The sequence below is a fragment of the Passer domesticus genome, chromosome Z (assembly GCF_036417665.1).
Source record: "Passer domesticus isolate bPasDom1 chromosome Z, bPasDom1.hap1, whole genome shotgun sequence".
NCBI classification, from domain to species: domain Eukaryota; kingdom Metazoa; phylum Chordata; class Aves; order Passeriformes; family Passeridae; genus Passer; species Passer domesticus.
In genome coordinates this window covers 59,684,734-59,701,037 of record NC_087512.1, presented here as the reverse complement: position 1 = coordinate 59,701,037, position 16,304 = coordinate 59,684,734, and the positions used below count along the sequence as shown (strand labels likewise).

The window sequence follows — 16,304 nt, the reverse complement described above, 5'->3', positions numbered from 1 at the left end:
TGGTGTTAGTAACTGTAATTGATGAAGATTGATTTTATTAGAATTTCACTGTCCATTATAAAAGGCGTTTAGGTGAGTATGGAACACCAGTGAATCAAGTCCACAAAACTTCCAGCAGCATTTTATGTTCGCTTAAATCAGTGGGAAAGGAGAAGAATAGAATGGAGAAGGACAAGAAATGGTACTTACTATGATTCTTGCTATATCATTAAGTCATTACAGCAAGAAGAGGAGCTGGAGGGTCACCGTATTGGTAATATGATGGGAGAAAATAGATTATATCCTTACTTCATTTGTAATCTTATACAATATAGCCCTATTTCTGGAAACAAATTCTTAAGAACAAAGCACAGTTGTCTTAGGAACTAAAGCATATTTTTATACAAATTTTCTAGTAAATTATTTGAAACATAGCTAAACTTTTTGCCTTAAGTATTTTCTTAATCTCTATATTCAATTAATTAGGAATCAGGAAAATAATTAAAACTGAATTCAATTTGAATATATCAGATATCTGACTAAGCAATTCACTTAAAAAATTTAATATACTTATGCAGTAGCAGCAAATAGCTTATTGTAGATGAAAACATAAAGAAATATGAGCTTCAGTTGATACACATATAGTAAGCAGACCATTAGGAGTTAACAGCTGTAGGCTAGGTCTAATTCAGTATCAGATTCACACATCTTAGCTTTTTCTTTTTCCAGAATCAATATCTGCAAATAATAAATGAGATCCCAAAGGGTTGAGTTAAGCTTCAACTGCCACAGAGTAACTCTGCAATTGGTCATTGACTCAATAATGCAGGTGAGCTTCACACTGTAGAACATCTTTAGCACACTATAATAGAAAATTAATAGCGTTCAAATCAGCAGCAGGGTTACCCTAAGGATTACATAATAGCTTGGGTTAGAACAATCACCTAGCTCCAAGATGTGTAAAATGTCATAAAACTAGAAAGATATAGAACAGCTCCTACATTAAGAATAATTTGTGTAGTGTACACTGACTTTTTTAAAACACATTAAACAACAAAGATCTGCATTATAAAATTGTAGAGCTGAAAATATTGTCAGCAAACCGCATTGCAGTGGTCTATGGGAAATATGAAAATCATGTATCACTGCACTGTTAATAATATGACTACAGAATTCAGTTTACTACTGTATTAGTACAGGATTCATGTTAGCTACTGCAACACTGTAATGAAAAGTAAAAAATAGCACGTCCACAAAAGCACATGTAAGGTACTAATATCTAAATAACAACAACAACAACAACAACAACAACAACAATAATAATAATAATAACAACAACAACAATAAAAATAATAATGCTTTACGAGATTGCAGATAAAATAGCAAGTATTCCTAACAGACTGTATAGATTCTTTTATGTATAGTACTTTGGAACATGGTATATCAAGGTGTTATTTATATTCAGTAATCAACTTAAGTGCATGAAAAATTATATGAGACTTATTTACAACAGAATAGTATGGTAACTATTTAACAGCATTAGGCACTAATATGCACCTGGAGACAAAAAGAGCATTCTCAGAAACGTAAAGCAACATCAGAAAGCTTCTCCACTGCACAGCACAAATACCTGCCTCCCTGAAAGAACCAATACACCACATAACATGTAATATAATATCAATTATTTATTTAACCACTTTTCAGTAGCAGGGATCACTTTACACAGTTATGGACCCAGACACAACATTGAAATAGCTATTATTTCTCAGTCTGTGTAGCACTTGAAGTCAGGAAGACACTATAGACAGTATTCCTAAGCATTAAAAACTAAGGTTCTTCCATTAACATAAATTAAAATGGAAAATGCTTTCCACAATATTTTGAAAAAATAAGCATGAAACCCTCAGACTCCCCAAAGTTACTGGATTAATTAAGCTCATTTACTAAATAAAATAGTGACTTTAGCTTTTCACATTCCAATGCTGAACAACAAAATATACTCACTACATTTTCCTGACTGTCCCATTTCCAGATAGAAATTGCATATTTCCAGTTAATCTCTCAAACTTTCTTCATAGGTCCCTGCTGCTCCAAATGTAAATGGAACTTGACACACATATCACGGTCATTATAAGATCGAGTTCAGACTTACCCATGGGCTGCTACCATCCTATACCTCGCCATAGAAAAAAGCAGCTTGTGGCATTCCCTGCAGGCTATTTGTTGTACTTTTCAGAGCAGTAATGTCCTCATCCAGCTTGGCACCAGCTGTAGGAATAAAAGACTGGAGTAGAAAATAAAATCCTCTGCTGCTTGGGTGCCTTCCCTGTGGCTCTTTTTCATAGTGACTTGTGCCATGCACAAAATGGCACCTCTCTTTAAATGCTGAGGGGTCCAGGCTCTATATACCAGGCATGAGAATGCAAGTATACCACAAAACACTACTTCCTTATCATGTGCTTGTTAGCTTGTCCAATCTATGGCAATCACTTTGGTCCCAGGGGTTGAAAGACACAAGGCGCAGGGAAAAAGCAAAGCAAAAGCTGAAGAAAGATCAATACTGCACTGTGAAACAAGAAATGTAGGCTATTTACTTTTCATTGATCTGATGATGCAGGAGAAACACCTCAGACTGGCATTAAATTGAGGAAAAATATCTTCTGTGTTTTTCACCTCAAGGTCAAGAAAAAGTCAAAAAGAAATTAGAACAAACAGAAACTAATCACAGGAGTAAAATAAATCTATTAAACCACATTACAAAACACATGGAAACATAACTAAGTATCAGGCTGAATAAGGTTCACAATAAAATAAACACTGCCAGCTCTTATCAGTTTCAACTTGCACCTGAACTGAATGCTAGAAAAGTTGCTGTATGAAGCAGGTTAAAACAAATCAAAGTATAATGCTAGTGCAGAGGCCTGTTCAAAAAAGTATATAGAATTATAGAATTAGAAAAATTTATATGATCTTTAGAATCTTGTAGAATTAGTAAAATCTATATGACTCACATCAAAGCCAGACATATGTGTTCACTTGCACTAACTTATTTAAACAAATAAAGTTTTACCTTTTCTGGTGTTAAAAAGAAGGGAAGGGCATGCTTATGCTAGTTGTTTATCTTACCTTAAAAAGTATGTAGAGTACATAGCAGTACATAGCTTTGTATAGAAATGTTAATCATTGTGATATGTATTTGAAGGTTTGTAGGTGAAAAAATAAAAATATTACAACTGGATAGTTCAATAGGCAATTGCTAATGCAGTTAGAACACCACAGACCACCAAATGTTGCTTTAAAAGACCAATGCAAAAAGCACAAATGTCTGGAATTCAAACTTGTAAACAATTTGTTAACTGTCATTCAAAGCTTATTTAGATGTTTGGTTAAAATTTTCCCCAAATGAAATCCTTATCTGTGCTCCTTAATCTGGCAAAATTGATACCATCTCAAAAAAAATATTAAAAATTACTTCATTTTCTTAAGCAAATGTGAGCATTATATCAGCTTATGGAAGTGAGAAATAAGTATGCTAAAGAACCACCTCCTTCTTAACTGGGAGCAGTGCAGGAGGAATTTTTGTGTAGGAGGGAAAATAAAACTTTAGTGTTCTCCAAAAAACAGGAAGGAAACAATGATGTGATCTCACATAAAAAGTGCTGAAAAAAATAAAGGAAGGGAGTCAGAGAAAATTAAGACAATGTCTTCTATCTTGATTTCTTATTCTTATAACAAATAGGTATAGACCTCCTAGACAAGGCAGAAAATGACATCTTAAGAAGGAGATGCAGAGTTCAGACTGTCTCTTTGACGTTAAGGATTTGATATACTGAAAAAAAATGCTCATTCATTCTCAGTCGTCCATTGGCGTATTCACAGTTTAAATATGAAACCTATTAGTGCTAACAACTCTTATGACGGAAAAAGAAACACAATTTGGCTAATGTGCCATTCAGAGCTAGAGTCAAATGAAAAAGTAGGGAAATAAGAGTAGAAAAATATGCAATTATTTATTATTTTCAGTGTAAAGGATTTATAACTTTGTCAATAGCTTTTATTTAAAAAAAGTTTTGCCATAGGGAAGACATTTGAAAAGAATTGCCATGAATCATACCTTTAGATTAGAAGTTAGGAAGAGAGTGGAAAAGATTGATAATAGTTTCCCTTGGTAGTGAAAACTAGGGGTTTTAACATCTATTTAATGTTAGTAGAGATACTTTAAATTAAAGATTATCAATGAGAGGTTGAAGTAGAAGGAATGCTCAGCATGGGATTAATTTTCAAACACATTTTCTTTCTGCGTGTTTTCTTCCTCTGTTTTGTTGTTAAATTCAGTTTTTGGCTTGAATGTCTTCTGTCATCATAGGGTTTTTTAAGGAGAGATTTAGTTTTAAGATCTAACACCTCAAAATAACATTCAATACTGGCTTACACTTGTTCAGGTAGGTGTTTACCTTGATGGAGATTTGCAGTTCAGAGTAACCAACTTTTCTGTGACTAGACATGCATTTTGATGGGGAAATCCACCCATGTCTCCTTTTATGAGACTTCCCAGAGATTTCCTTCAAATTAGAAGACACCACAAAAGGAGTTTTCTGTTCTTATATCAGATTGAAGATCTATTCATGTCCAACAGTGTCTGCTGGTCTAATGACATATCCTGTCTTTGTAAAACTTACTTGTGAAAAAAGCTCAGTCCTCAAGCTGGATCTGTTTGGAACAACTGATTCAAGTTAATTTTGTAGAAGTATTTAAATCTACTGTTTTCCTCAAAACTTCCTTTCTTTTTATTTTCCTTTTAGTCTTTTGACAATAAACAAAAAACCCAAATACATCAATGTGTACACAACACAGCATTCTTCATGAGAAATCTTGCCAGAACAATGAACACAGCTTGCCAAAACAAGACAGCCATTAAAACACACACAGAGGTCCCACACTGAGACATATGTTAGAAAATCCAAACTCTGTCAGTGAAACCATGTGCAACCACCAGAACTTACTGATACAAATAAAGTGTAGAAACTGGTATTTCCAGATAAGCATTTGGCTGAAAGCAATCACTCCCTGTCTTGGTCTTGTAGACAAACCTTTAATCAAACATGCAGAATATCTTAAGTTAAAAAAAATGAGAATTGAAATTCATAATTCTGATAAACACTGAAAAAACAGGAACAAAACCCCAGGTTTTAATGGGATTTAGATCTGTCTATGGCACGTCTGCCTTCTGCTAATTTTTCATGTCCTCTTCATCCTGTTATTTCTGTTCTTCAAGTGTTCATTTCTTTTCACACTTCCCTTTCCTATTCATGTCATACCACAGGTAAAATTACAAAGTACAAATTTTTGCAAAGTACATTATTAACATATTAAAATTAAATAAAAACTAATGGTTCTTTATTCCTGCTTCACATGAATTTTGTTTATATTTGTACCAATACCAATAAATGTGTTCCATACCTGCTTTTTACTTGTGTTTGTTCCCATCAGCAGGGGACTCAATTTTTATGAAGCCATTATTGTGTTCAGATTACCAAAAGGCTTTAGACTTGTTTCTGTCAGAACATACAATTTAACAATACTTGCTACTGACTGGAAAGATTTTTCAGTAAAATACACTGACAAATTTAATGAAAAAAAAATTTTAATGTATAAAAATAAATTAATGAAGGTAATGAATATAATAGATATATATTAATATATGTCTGTATGAGCATATAAATGTTCATTACAGTCCAGAGATCTTGTATCAAGAATTTTCCCAGGTGTTTTAAAGATATTTATTCTGAAAAGCTACTCTGAAATAACTATGTTTGCAGAACCACTTTAATATTTCTTGAGGAAAAAACTGAAAAAGATAATTAATATATTTGCAGCTATGAGAACAAAAAACCCCTCATAGATTCTCTAAGAAAATATGACTTTTATTAAAACTGTTTAATAAATACTTCTTTTCAAACAAAACTATATTAATGTCTAAAACTATTAGATGAAAATAAAATTTTAATCAGCTCTAAACCAGTTATTTTGAAGATAAAATGTAAATCTAGACATTTAAAGAATAATGGTTACTGATAAATAGCCTACCCATGAATTTTTGAAGGCTGTAATATTTCCAAACTGAAGAAAACATCTGAATTATTCCAGCTAAAAATCAAGCAAAGAAGACACCTATAGATGCAGTTTGTCACAGTTTATAATATGATGGATATTAGCACAATTATTTTCTATATATAAAAAAAACTAGTATGCATGTGTCAAAACATTTACACAGCTTGCCAGTTAATAATGTATATTATAAAAATGAACATTCTGTAGCAGACTATACAGTCTACCATGTGAAAACAGGGATAAAGATAGCTTTTCTTTAGCAGATGAGACTCAGTTACATTAGAATTACTGGAAATGGAAATTTTAAATCTGATCCAGTTGCTACAATAGTGTTGTAAAAACTTCTTTTGGTGGCACAGGCCTCTCAACTCTTGTCTTCACTTACTGTAATTTTTCCTCCTCAGTTCCAAATTTATCTCAAGAAATTTATGTCTTAAGCTACAAGATTCAGTTCAGATTCTGTTTCCTTCTTTATGATTTCTCTCATGGCTTTTTCATTTTAACCTTTGAAATGTTGAAAATAACTGAAAGAATCAGAAGACAACACATTCAGAACAAAAATGTCATACTGCAAGCATTTTGCAATAGTGTTATATGTAGTTCTTGACTAGCAGTGTAATTATAATGCAGTTTTTTCCAAAATCCATTTTCTAAAATAATTTTAACATATTCAAATCCTTTAAATCCAAAACAAAACAAAACAAAACAAAACAAAACAAAACAAAACAATAGATTCACAGGAAACTCTGCTTTTATTTCAGATTATAACAGCCTGGATATTTCTGAAATAATATATATATGTATGCATTTATGTATGTAAGTGTGTGTGTGTGTGTGTGTGTGTGTGTGTGTGTGTGTGTGTGTGTGTGTGTGTGTAAAATAGTTTTCTAGTTGGAATTTTTATTTTTCAAGGGGAGGTATTCAGCCTTGTACCTACTTGCATGATGTGCATACCCATACAGGGAATTAGTGCCACATATCTCTTTCACATGATTTATTTCTGTTTCTTTACATGTAAGCAAGACTAGGAAGTTCTCTGTTCATGAGGTGATACTGCTTTTCTACCTTATTCAGGATCTTAGACAAAATTTATGAAAGTCAAATACAAATAACAATGGAATACATATAAGGATAACATAATTGGAAAAGCGGAAAATAATAAAAATCTGAAAAGCTGCAGATCCTGCATCTCTTCAGATCACAAAATTTAGTACCTCCAGTGAATAGAGACCACCACACTGGAAGGACTGAACTCTTTATGTCTCGCCTGGCCTTACAGAAAATTGTTATAGAAAAATCCCACTCTTCTTCTCTGATTCCAATTACAGTTCATAAATGCAGTGTGGGAAATGGCCACAAAAATCTGTGAAAGAAAAGCTTCGGGATGTGGGTCTAAAGCAGATCGAACCCATAGGTTCCTGTGATAACAGTCCCCCAATATTTGTCCTAGCCACAGTGGAACAGATACAAAGCATCCCTAGTAGGCTGACCTATCTGAAGTGGCAACAGCAAGCTTTTAGCGATCCTCAAGTTCATGAAAGTGTGGGCAACTTTTCTCCTTGATTTTCAAATGCATGTACTTGTGAATATAATTGTCCGTTATTCCTGTAATAAGTTTAAAAATCATAAAAATTATCTGTTATTTGATAATAAAATCTCATAAATACAAAGGACACACTGTTGAAGCCAACTGATACATGTAGAAAGGACCAGAGACTCAGTTGGTGATAGCCAGTGTCATTGCACCTTCCATTATGACTCTGGCAAACAGCACAGGTGACTTTTTGAATAATGAAAAGTCCAGAAGACAAGGAAAAGATGAAAGGGATGAAAGGGAGAAAACAGGGAAGAGAGGGGACCTTTTCCCTGCCTTCCTCCTTGCTTCTTCATTTGCCAGTATTTAGAATATCTAGACTCACAAATGCAGAAGTTCCCAACAAGGGTCTCGAAGACATTTCTGGTTAACTATGAGTTCTCTGATTCTGTGTAACTGTCATCCAAGGAATAAAAATATAATATTTGTTTAAGGATGGTTGGAAGTGCATCTCCTGCAAACTTCTTTCTCTCCACTGCAAGTGGGAACTAAATGGCCACACAGCTCTTCATTCCTGTGGATGAGTAGGCAGTGAGAGGCATTCAGCGTGGCTCAGAGTGTCACAGAGCAGGGACATGTCAAGGCATTATGGGAGTTTTGGTATTTAATTCTTCTAATTGTTAGTTACTCTTCAGATATGTAATGATGTGATCATGTTGACTACTATCAGGTTTGAGGGAGCTTAAAATTCTTTGGCAAAATTAACTGAGTTTGAGTATTCGGTATTCACTAGCTTTCATGTCTGAAAGATCAGAGCTTGACCTAAATAAGACACCTCAGTGATATTTTTCCTGATATTAAAGCTGCAAGAAAACTGTAAAATTTATAATTAGGATCCTCTAAGGCAGCTACATTCATGTAGCTCTTCCAGAAAAGTCACTTATTACTGTTTCTGGGCACAAATTGAGTCAGAAAAGTCTTAGTCAAGGCTTTACAGCTTTGGATGAAAAGAAGCAGGACTACTGGAATACTGAAAATCAGACACCGCTCCAGATAAGTTTTTATACATGTTTCAAGATCAAATTGCAATGATTATTTTGTTCTAATTCTTCTTCTTACACTATCTTCTCTAGTGCAGTTACCACTTTGGCAGTAAATATTATACAAGGAAAATGGATACTAGGCTGAACTGCGTAAATATAGACTTAGAGCTTTCTGTGTATCCTACCTGAGTGCAGATCACACTCCTCTCTATTTCTTTCAAAGCTGTTGGATTTCCCTTCATAACACAGATACAGATTTTTATGAGCATTATGAAAAGAGATAAAGTTATAAAGAACTGAAAACTATGCAGATAGGCAGAAAAAACAAGTAGGCAGATTCATACCTAGAATCTGAGGAGATTTGTGCACATTCAGTGACAAATAAGAAGTGCTTCCTGATTTTGGCTCTTTTAAAGAACAAATGACAAAATAATTATTCATTTTAAGTGGAACTCTTACAAAGGTAGAAGGAGAAAATATTTCTCACTTGAAAGACAAGAAGTAGTACTTGTATTTGAAGACTATGAAGAATTAATTTTCCCTTTTAAAAGTGAATGCAGAAAGACAGTATTTTGTCTTCATATGTGATCAGATATGAAACCAACACATATTACTCAGTGATACATAAATGGGGAAAAAAGCTCCTTGAGACTTCATAAATAACTCAGAGTATCAGGTTGGACTTCGCTTGTCTGAAATAGGAGAACTTGAGACTTGTAGTATAGTTGGCTTGACAGCACATTAATGGCTCTTTAAAGACCTACTTTTGAGTTAAGTTAAGCTATATGTCTGCAAGGGAAAAATGATTACAAAGTTAGATACCAGGAGCACTTTTAGAAGTGATGCTGTTTCTCTCAGTTATACTGTTTCTCTTTAGACACGTTGAGTGTCATATATGGTTGATAAAGTAAGCTACACATTTCCTTGTTTTAGCATAATAAGAGGGCTGGACTACTTCACAGCATCCTCTGACTGACACAGGTGCGATGTCAATTCAACCTGTGAAGCAGTCAAGTGCTGGGTGGAACAGCCAGTGAGGAAAAACAGTCAGGAAAGATGCAGGATGAAGTTGAATTCAAACTTTGCAATGTTTATCAAAATATAATCTGAGGTTTCTGTCCTTCTGTGATAAATTAATGCATATCTGCTCTTGCAGACAGCAGTCTATTTCTAATATAATCTTACATTAGATTATATTGTAGATAAAGATTATAATGAATTAGACACCTAATTTCTACACTCATCTGAGTTCTGTATGATTTTATTATTTTATTTTCTAAGAGATTAGTTCACTGTCTTAGCTTTCATAGTATAATTATCTGCACAGTTTCAGGATGCCTGAAGTTAGCAATATGAACAAATTCATATTTCCACAATTTTTTCCCCTAGAATTTTAATGAAAGTAGAATCACACTTACAACTATTTCTTTAATATTTGAAATAGCAAAATTCTGTTTTTGAGGAACTAATACACTGATGCTTTCCTTAAAGAATATGTAAGTCCATATCTGAACATTGTTTTTTAAATAATTTATGGTGGAAACATCTATAATTTAAGGAAGACATAGTGATCTGCAGGAGAAGAATAGAAGCCTGTTTTAGTCAGTGTTGATTGGGTCATAAGGTTCTTGGAGTTACTATATGCTACTTCTATGGACATGAATGGCCAGTGCAGAAAAATTCAGAGGAGTAGTTCACATCACCTTTGAACACTTAAAGTCATGTCCATACCAGAAACCAAGAGAAAACATTAAAATTTTTTTCATAGCTCAGTCAGTCAAACTCACTCTTTATGTGAATCAGAGAAATCTGTTTTTAAACAAAATGTAAAGCCCACCAGAGTCATTGAGACTAGAAGAATCTGATATATGCCATAAATAAATCAACTGTTTTGTTGCCTAGAAAATCAAGCAATGCAATCTAAGCATAAGAGTATAGCATCTAATCTGATGAAGGAAGACTGTCAGAATACTTTGAGTAACAGAAGTGAAAAAAGCACATGCTGTAATGCTATAATGACAATTGCAACTCAGAAAACACTTCAGGATAAATGCCTGTTTTAAGGTTCAGTGGGCAGCAGGGAAGACATTTGGAACTGAGAATTTTCATTCTTGCTCAGAACTGAAGACATTCTGTATTTCATTATTTTCTCTTATAAAGTAGCTCTAATATGTGGTACAAGCACTCCTGCACCGAAGAGAGTCTTGGAAATTTTCAAACTCATTAAGATTTTTGAGAAGGACAGAAGTGTTTATGATAGTGAGAGAAAAATTTGTAGATTTAAAGGGAAAAAAATTAAAAGGCTTCTTAGTCTTCCTAGTGAAAACCAAAACATAAAAATGTATAAAGCTTTCATCTTCATACAAAAATGAGCTGTGTCTCATCTTAAGAGACTAAGCAAGACAAGAGGGTCTTACCACACTCCTATGCTGACATCCCATTACCCAGTGTAGCAAAAAAAAAACCAAAACCAAACTTAAACATCTTAAAAATCAACCATTGAAGAAGCTGATTATGGTTTATTGGAGAAACCAATTGTCTTGGCCTGGGAGAAGTTTCATTGCTAGAACATCAGACTCATCAACTACCACTGCTCACAGAAATAATGATGATACAATTTAAAGTCCTGAGTGAATCTGAAATCCAGGGACAGATACTTAAATATTTCTTTATAGATAAATTAGAACACAGGAAGAATGAAAGACCAATGGACAACATAATATCTGCAGGACCAGCACTACTGAGGGGGTTTCCAGCCGAGCTATGCCCGGTGGGCTATCTTGGTGCTCAGTGGTGCTCAGCACAGCATCTGAATTCCCAAGCAGCTCCCAGCTGCAGGCAACCTTAAGCAAGCTTAAGTGATTTCAGCTCTTAGTGATTATCAGCTCTTTACCTTGCTGGTGCCACAGCAGCAGACACAAGGAGAGAGAGGAGAAGCGCTGTATAAGATTCCACAGGAATTCTTTATTGGTGTCCCCCACAAAGGTTCTCAGTGACAGCTCTTCTGCTAAACCAGGCAGAAGTAGGGGTTTATATACCTTATGGGAGTTTTGGAAATTGTCCAATAGTAAGGGTCAAGGGAAAGTGACCTGGAGGCTTACAGAGAGATAATCAGGGTCTGAAAGGCAGAAGAGAGGGGCTTCTAAGGCCCAGTCATCATGACTTGGCATTTCCTAGCTCAGGCTTCTGACCTCCAAGGAGGCCTTGCAGGCCCTGGGCCTGCTACACAGCATGCACAACACAAATATTTTCTGCTGCATACATAATGTTTCTCAGGGCAATTAGAAATAACAGAAGTATTGTGGTTTCAACAATATGTGTTGGAAGAACATTCCAAAACCTAATATGAGACAGACAGTAATATTATTTTTTTTAAAAATACACAGCCAGCCTTAATCTCCTTAACATTAATTTAATTATGCCAGATCATACTACATGTATATATTATTACATATATTATATGTAGTAACATATACTCTATCACTTCTGTAAATTTTTTTCTTAAAAAAGACAAATTTCAGTGCATTATTTTCATTTTTATGACCTATCTCTATAACTCCAGCTGCTTTTTAGAAAAATTGCTTTGCAAATTAATTTTAATTTATTTTACATATGTGAATATAATGAAAATTATATATATCATCAAAGAAATGGTAAAAAAATTTTTATACTGTCAGGAAAAAGAACAGTTCCAACATCCTCAATTATTTTGCGATTACTAGTATTTCATTTTCTTTTAAAAGCCTCCCCATCATTATGTCATGATTTAAGACTTTTTATGAATTAAATATATATTTCCGGACAATTACTAGGTTCATTGCTAATCTAAGCCCATCAGCCTGCATGTCTTCTATCATATTCATTCAAGGAACTGGATTCAATAATAAAAGGCATTGCACAGTTGGACAGTTAGCAAACAGGGCATATTCAGCACACTAATTTAAATAGTGCATATTCTTTTCTCACTGAGGGAAAAAGGCTGAAATAGCCAGCTCACTAGATTCAAGGACACTATTGACCTCCTCAGTCATTAAGTTAGTGAAAACCAGAGTAGTGTCAGGAACAGTAATCATGTTTGAGATCTTTTACTGATGTTTAAACAGCTGCAATATCTCAGTCTGGAAGTATTTTACAAGCATTTATGAGTTACACTACATTTAGGAGTTTCTTTACTTTCTTCCATTTGCTTTGATGTCAAACAAAGGGGAAAATAATCAAAATACCTCAGTGATAGAAGATATATACAGACCAATTTACTTGCTCAAGGTCTTATGCAGCTGCAGTCATCTCAATAATTTCCTAGACTTTTCTCCAAACCATGTAATAACCTATCTTTTCTGGCAACAAAAAACAATTTTTTGCTGGTAATTGGTAGAATGAATACAAGTTTTACAAGAGGTAACCACTGCTGACTTAAGGAATTGCATATAGATTAATTTTATGTTATGCCTCAGTTACTCCACAAATTAGAAAATAACATAGACATCATTTTGCAAGGAAAAGAATGTTCAGGGTAATTATAAGCTATGTTATAGAAGTTCACCTGTTGGACAAGTTTGTCTAATTCAGACTAGACTTGAAGCCAACAGTTATCAATATCTTTGCAACCTCTTTCTGAATAAATGACTTAAGGATAGGCCCTTCCGTAGCAGTATTCTCTTCTTCAAATTATTCCTTACTTGTGATGTAGCTGATCAAATCATTATTTAGTGAACATTTTCTGTCTTAAAATTCTCTAATATTGGTTTGGGGTTTTTTTTCCAATCTTTTCAGCCAAACACTCAGAATATAGTAAAAATATATTTCTTCCTTTTTTGTCTCAGGGAGAGAGAACAGTAATTCCTTATTTAGACAGCTTTTATTATTTTCCCCCTTCAGAAATAAATAATCTGAAATGAGGATTATGTTATATAAAACTCTCCTAGGTTACCAAATTCAGCAGTAAAAACTTTTATTAACTTATCCCAAAAATGGTATCAGCACTAAGTTAATGACATATTATGAAAGTTATACTGTCATGAGCAAAACAGAGGACTTCTCTTGGGCTGGAAAGGTTTGTTCTATTCATTCAGAAGAAAAAGGCAGCAGTAATGGGAAGACAAGCAGGCAGAACATTCCCCTCATGAACAAATGTAGGTAGTCACTCCAGTCACATTCCTGTTGGGTAGATGCAAACCAGGTATTGAAGACACCACATAGCCTGGTTCCCTCTTTAACCAATTATTCCTCTCTGAAATGTGGGGAAACCCAAAACATGCAGTAGAGACATACCCCAGCCCTAGCCTGAGTTATACAATATCATGAGTCACAAAGAGAATCAAGGACAGAGCACACATGCCCTGAGTCTTCACCCTATGTTCTTCTTAGGGAACCATATTTCACCAGTCTTCCCAAATGTTACTCTTTATGCATTTAGGAGGGGAAAAATTAATTTGAAGTACAAAACAAAAAAAAAGAGATTTATCAGAAAAAAAATTTATATAAAATAAATATAATGTCCTTGAATTGTTATGCGTCATAAGTTATCTTGTTTCCTTTAACAGATCTCTTGGCTGGCATGTTGCCTGGAAAGTCTTTTATAACCAGCCTCTTAGAAACAAAAAGTTGTATAAGAAAAGAGGATCCAGTAAAACCATTTTGTCTTGTCTGCTCACAGACCACTCAAAGACAGGTTCTTGTAAATAACAAAGGTCTGTATACTTAGCTCAAGCTGTGCCTTTCCTATCAAGATAATGATAGATAGCTTTAAAACTGAGATGGACTGAGATGAATGGCTTGTTTGGCTTCTTATTCAGTAGCACTGTTTTTGGGGTTGGTTTGTTGCTTTTTTGGGGGGAGGCTGTTTTTTTTCCCCTATGGTTTTTCACTACATACTTTTCACATGCATAAGAGAAAATAGTGTTCTTTGGGGAATGGAAATTGTTAATGTACATCCATCAGCATAGAGCAGGATGAACAGAGATAAACATTACACAGAACACGTTTTATTTTTCATCATATTTAAAAAGTCTTCATTTTTCAATAGAGGGCTAAAATATCTTGCATTTGCAACTACTCCTTGTAGATCAACTTGTATATCAACACAATTCATAAGTCTTAATTCATTAGACTAATGTGTTTATAAGGCAGCTGAAATGTCAAAGCACTGCCAGATTTAGTATAAACTTAAATTCCATTACCTGGTAGGCATTAATTGCTTATGGAGCGTGGGGATTCTTCCCAAGGGTCTTATATGTTTCCTTTTGTCATTTTGCTAACTATTCTGTCTAGACGAACTTAAAGCCCTTAATCCACCATAGGGATCAATAAACTGCACAATAATTCAGTCCTAATAATTAGCTTTCACTTAAACACAAATGGTCGTTTCATTGTGAACTGCACTACAAAATGATAATGCAATAATTAAAAAGACAGATGAAAGAGTGACTTAATAAGAAAGAAGCCTTACTGTTCAATTAGAGACATTACCGTTCAACCTTTTTATTACTGCCACAACCTTTCAATTTTTAAAAAAATAATACTTCAAGCTATGCTCATTTAACATATGACAGTATCACTATTATATGCACAGTCTTATGATATGAGTCTTGCACTACAAGACTGATGCAAGCCAGTTGTCTTGTTGAAACCATTAAAATGATGAGCATTTGCTGCTAAGGTCTACAAATTATACATAAATCACAGCACTACAGTTGCCAAACAGGAAAGTTTCTTTTTTAATGAAGCTATTTTGTCCCCAGGAATATGAGGAGCATTATGCAGCCCTTTGCAACAATCTTAACATGTTACTCTAAAAAATATGTTAAGGTGTATTTGAAACTAAATTTGATGACCTTCTACTCTTTTTACCATACCAGTTTCCTGATAAATCACAGAATGCTAAATTCCTTTTATTTGCTGATATAGCAATTTAGCTATAATAAATCCAAAAAGGTACAAAACTTGATTAACCTTTTAATACAGCTTCACAGATGTAGGATGATAGATATATTTGAAACCTTAGGATCAAAGCAATGGCCTAATAGCAAGATCTTTCACTTTACCTTCACCTTTTCTTGCTTTCATTTTAATTTCTGCTATATCTTAATACATAGACGCCACCAGAATTTTATGCAACTTCACCAGCAAATGGAGAACCCTTAAGCAATTTCTGTTCAAGTCAGCATCTACAAATGCTTTTAATTTGCTCTTCATTAAAGAACATGTTCCTATTTCTGTTAGTCCTTTACTCTTTATATAATAAGAGATCCACTGTTTAATGAAGTGCAGTGGCAGCCCAAAACACATTGACTGCCAGTAGAGCATTTACTTTATGCACATGCTAATCTATCTCTCAATAAAACCTCAAAAGTGATTGCTAAATAAGAGAAGGAAAAATATTATTTTATATTGGAGACTTGGGATCCAACTGCACATAATCTGAACTGCAGAACTTCAGATGTGTAGAATTTGGATTCACAAGACTCTTTGAGGATGGTGTTCATCCTCTATTTGAGGTGAAGGATGGAGATAAAAAAACTGAATAACATAGAGCAATTAGGAAAAAAAAAACCCAAAAACCATTAAAAAAGTGGAAGACTTAAACTTTAGTCCTAGAATTAGTAGATGGTTGGCTAATAATAGCTGAAAAGGATTGT

General features: G+C 34.1%; 1 long non-coding RNA gene across 1 annotated transcript; it reads right to left on the bottom strand.

The window, feature by feature from the left end:
- Nucleotides 1-1,719: 1,719 nt before the first annotated feature.
- On the bottom strand, nt 1,720-11,869 carry LOC135290935 (uncharacterized). Its single transcript, XR_010353763.1, has 3 exons — nt 11,769-11,869; nt 11,561-11,674; nt 1,720-2,247 (listed from the first exon to the last, which is right to left on the bottom strand). It is a non-coding gene; the product is annotated as an uncharacterized LOC135290935 (long non-coding RNA).
- Between the last annotated feature and the right edge of the window lie 4,435 nt (nt 11,870-16,304).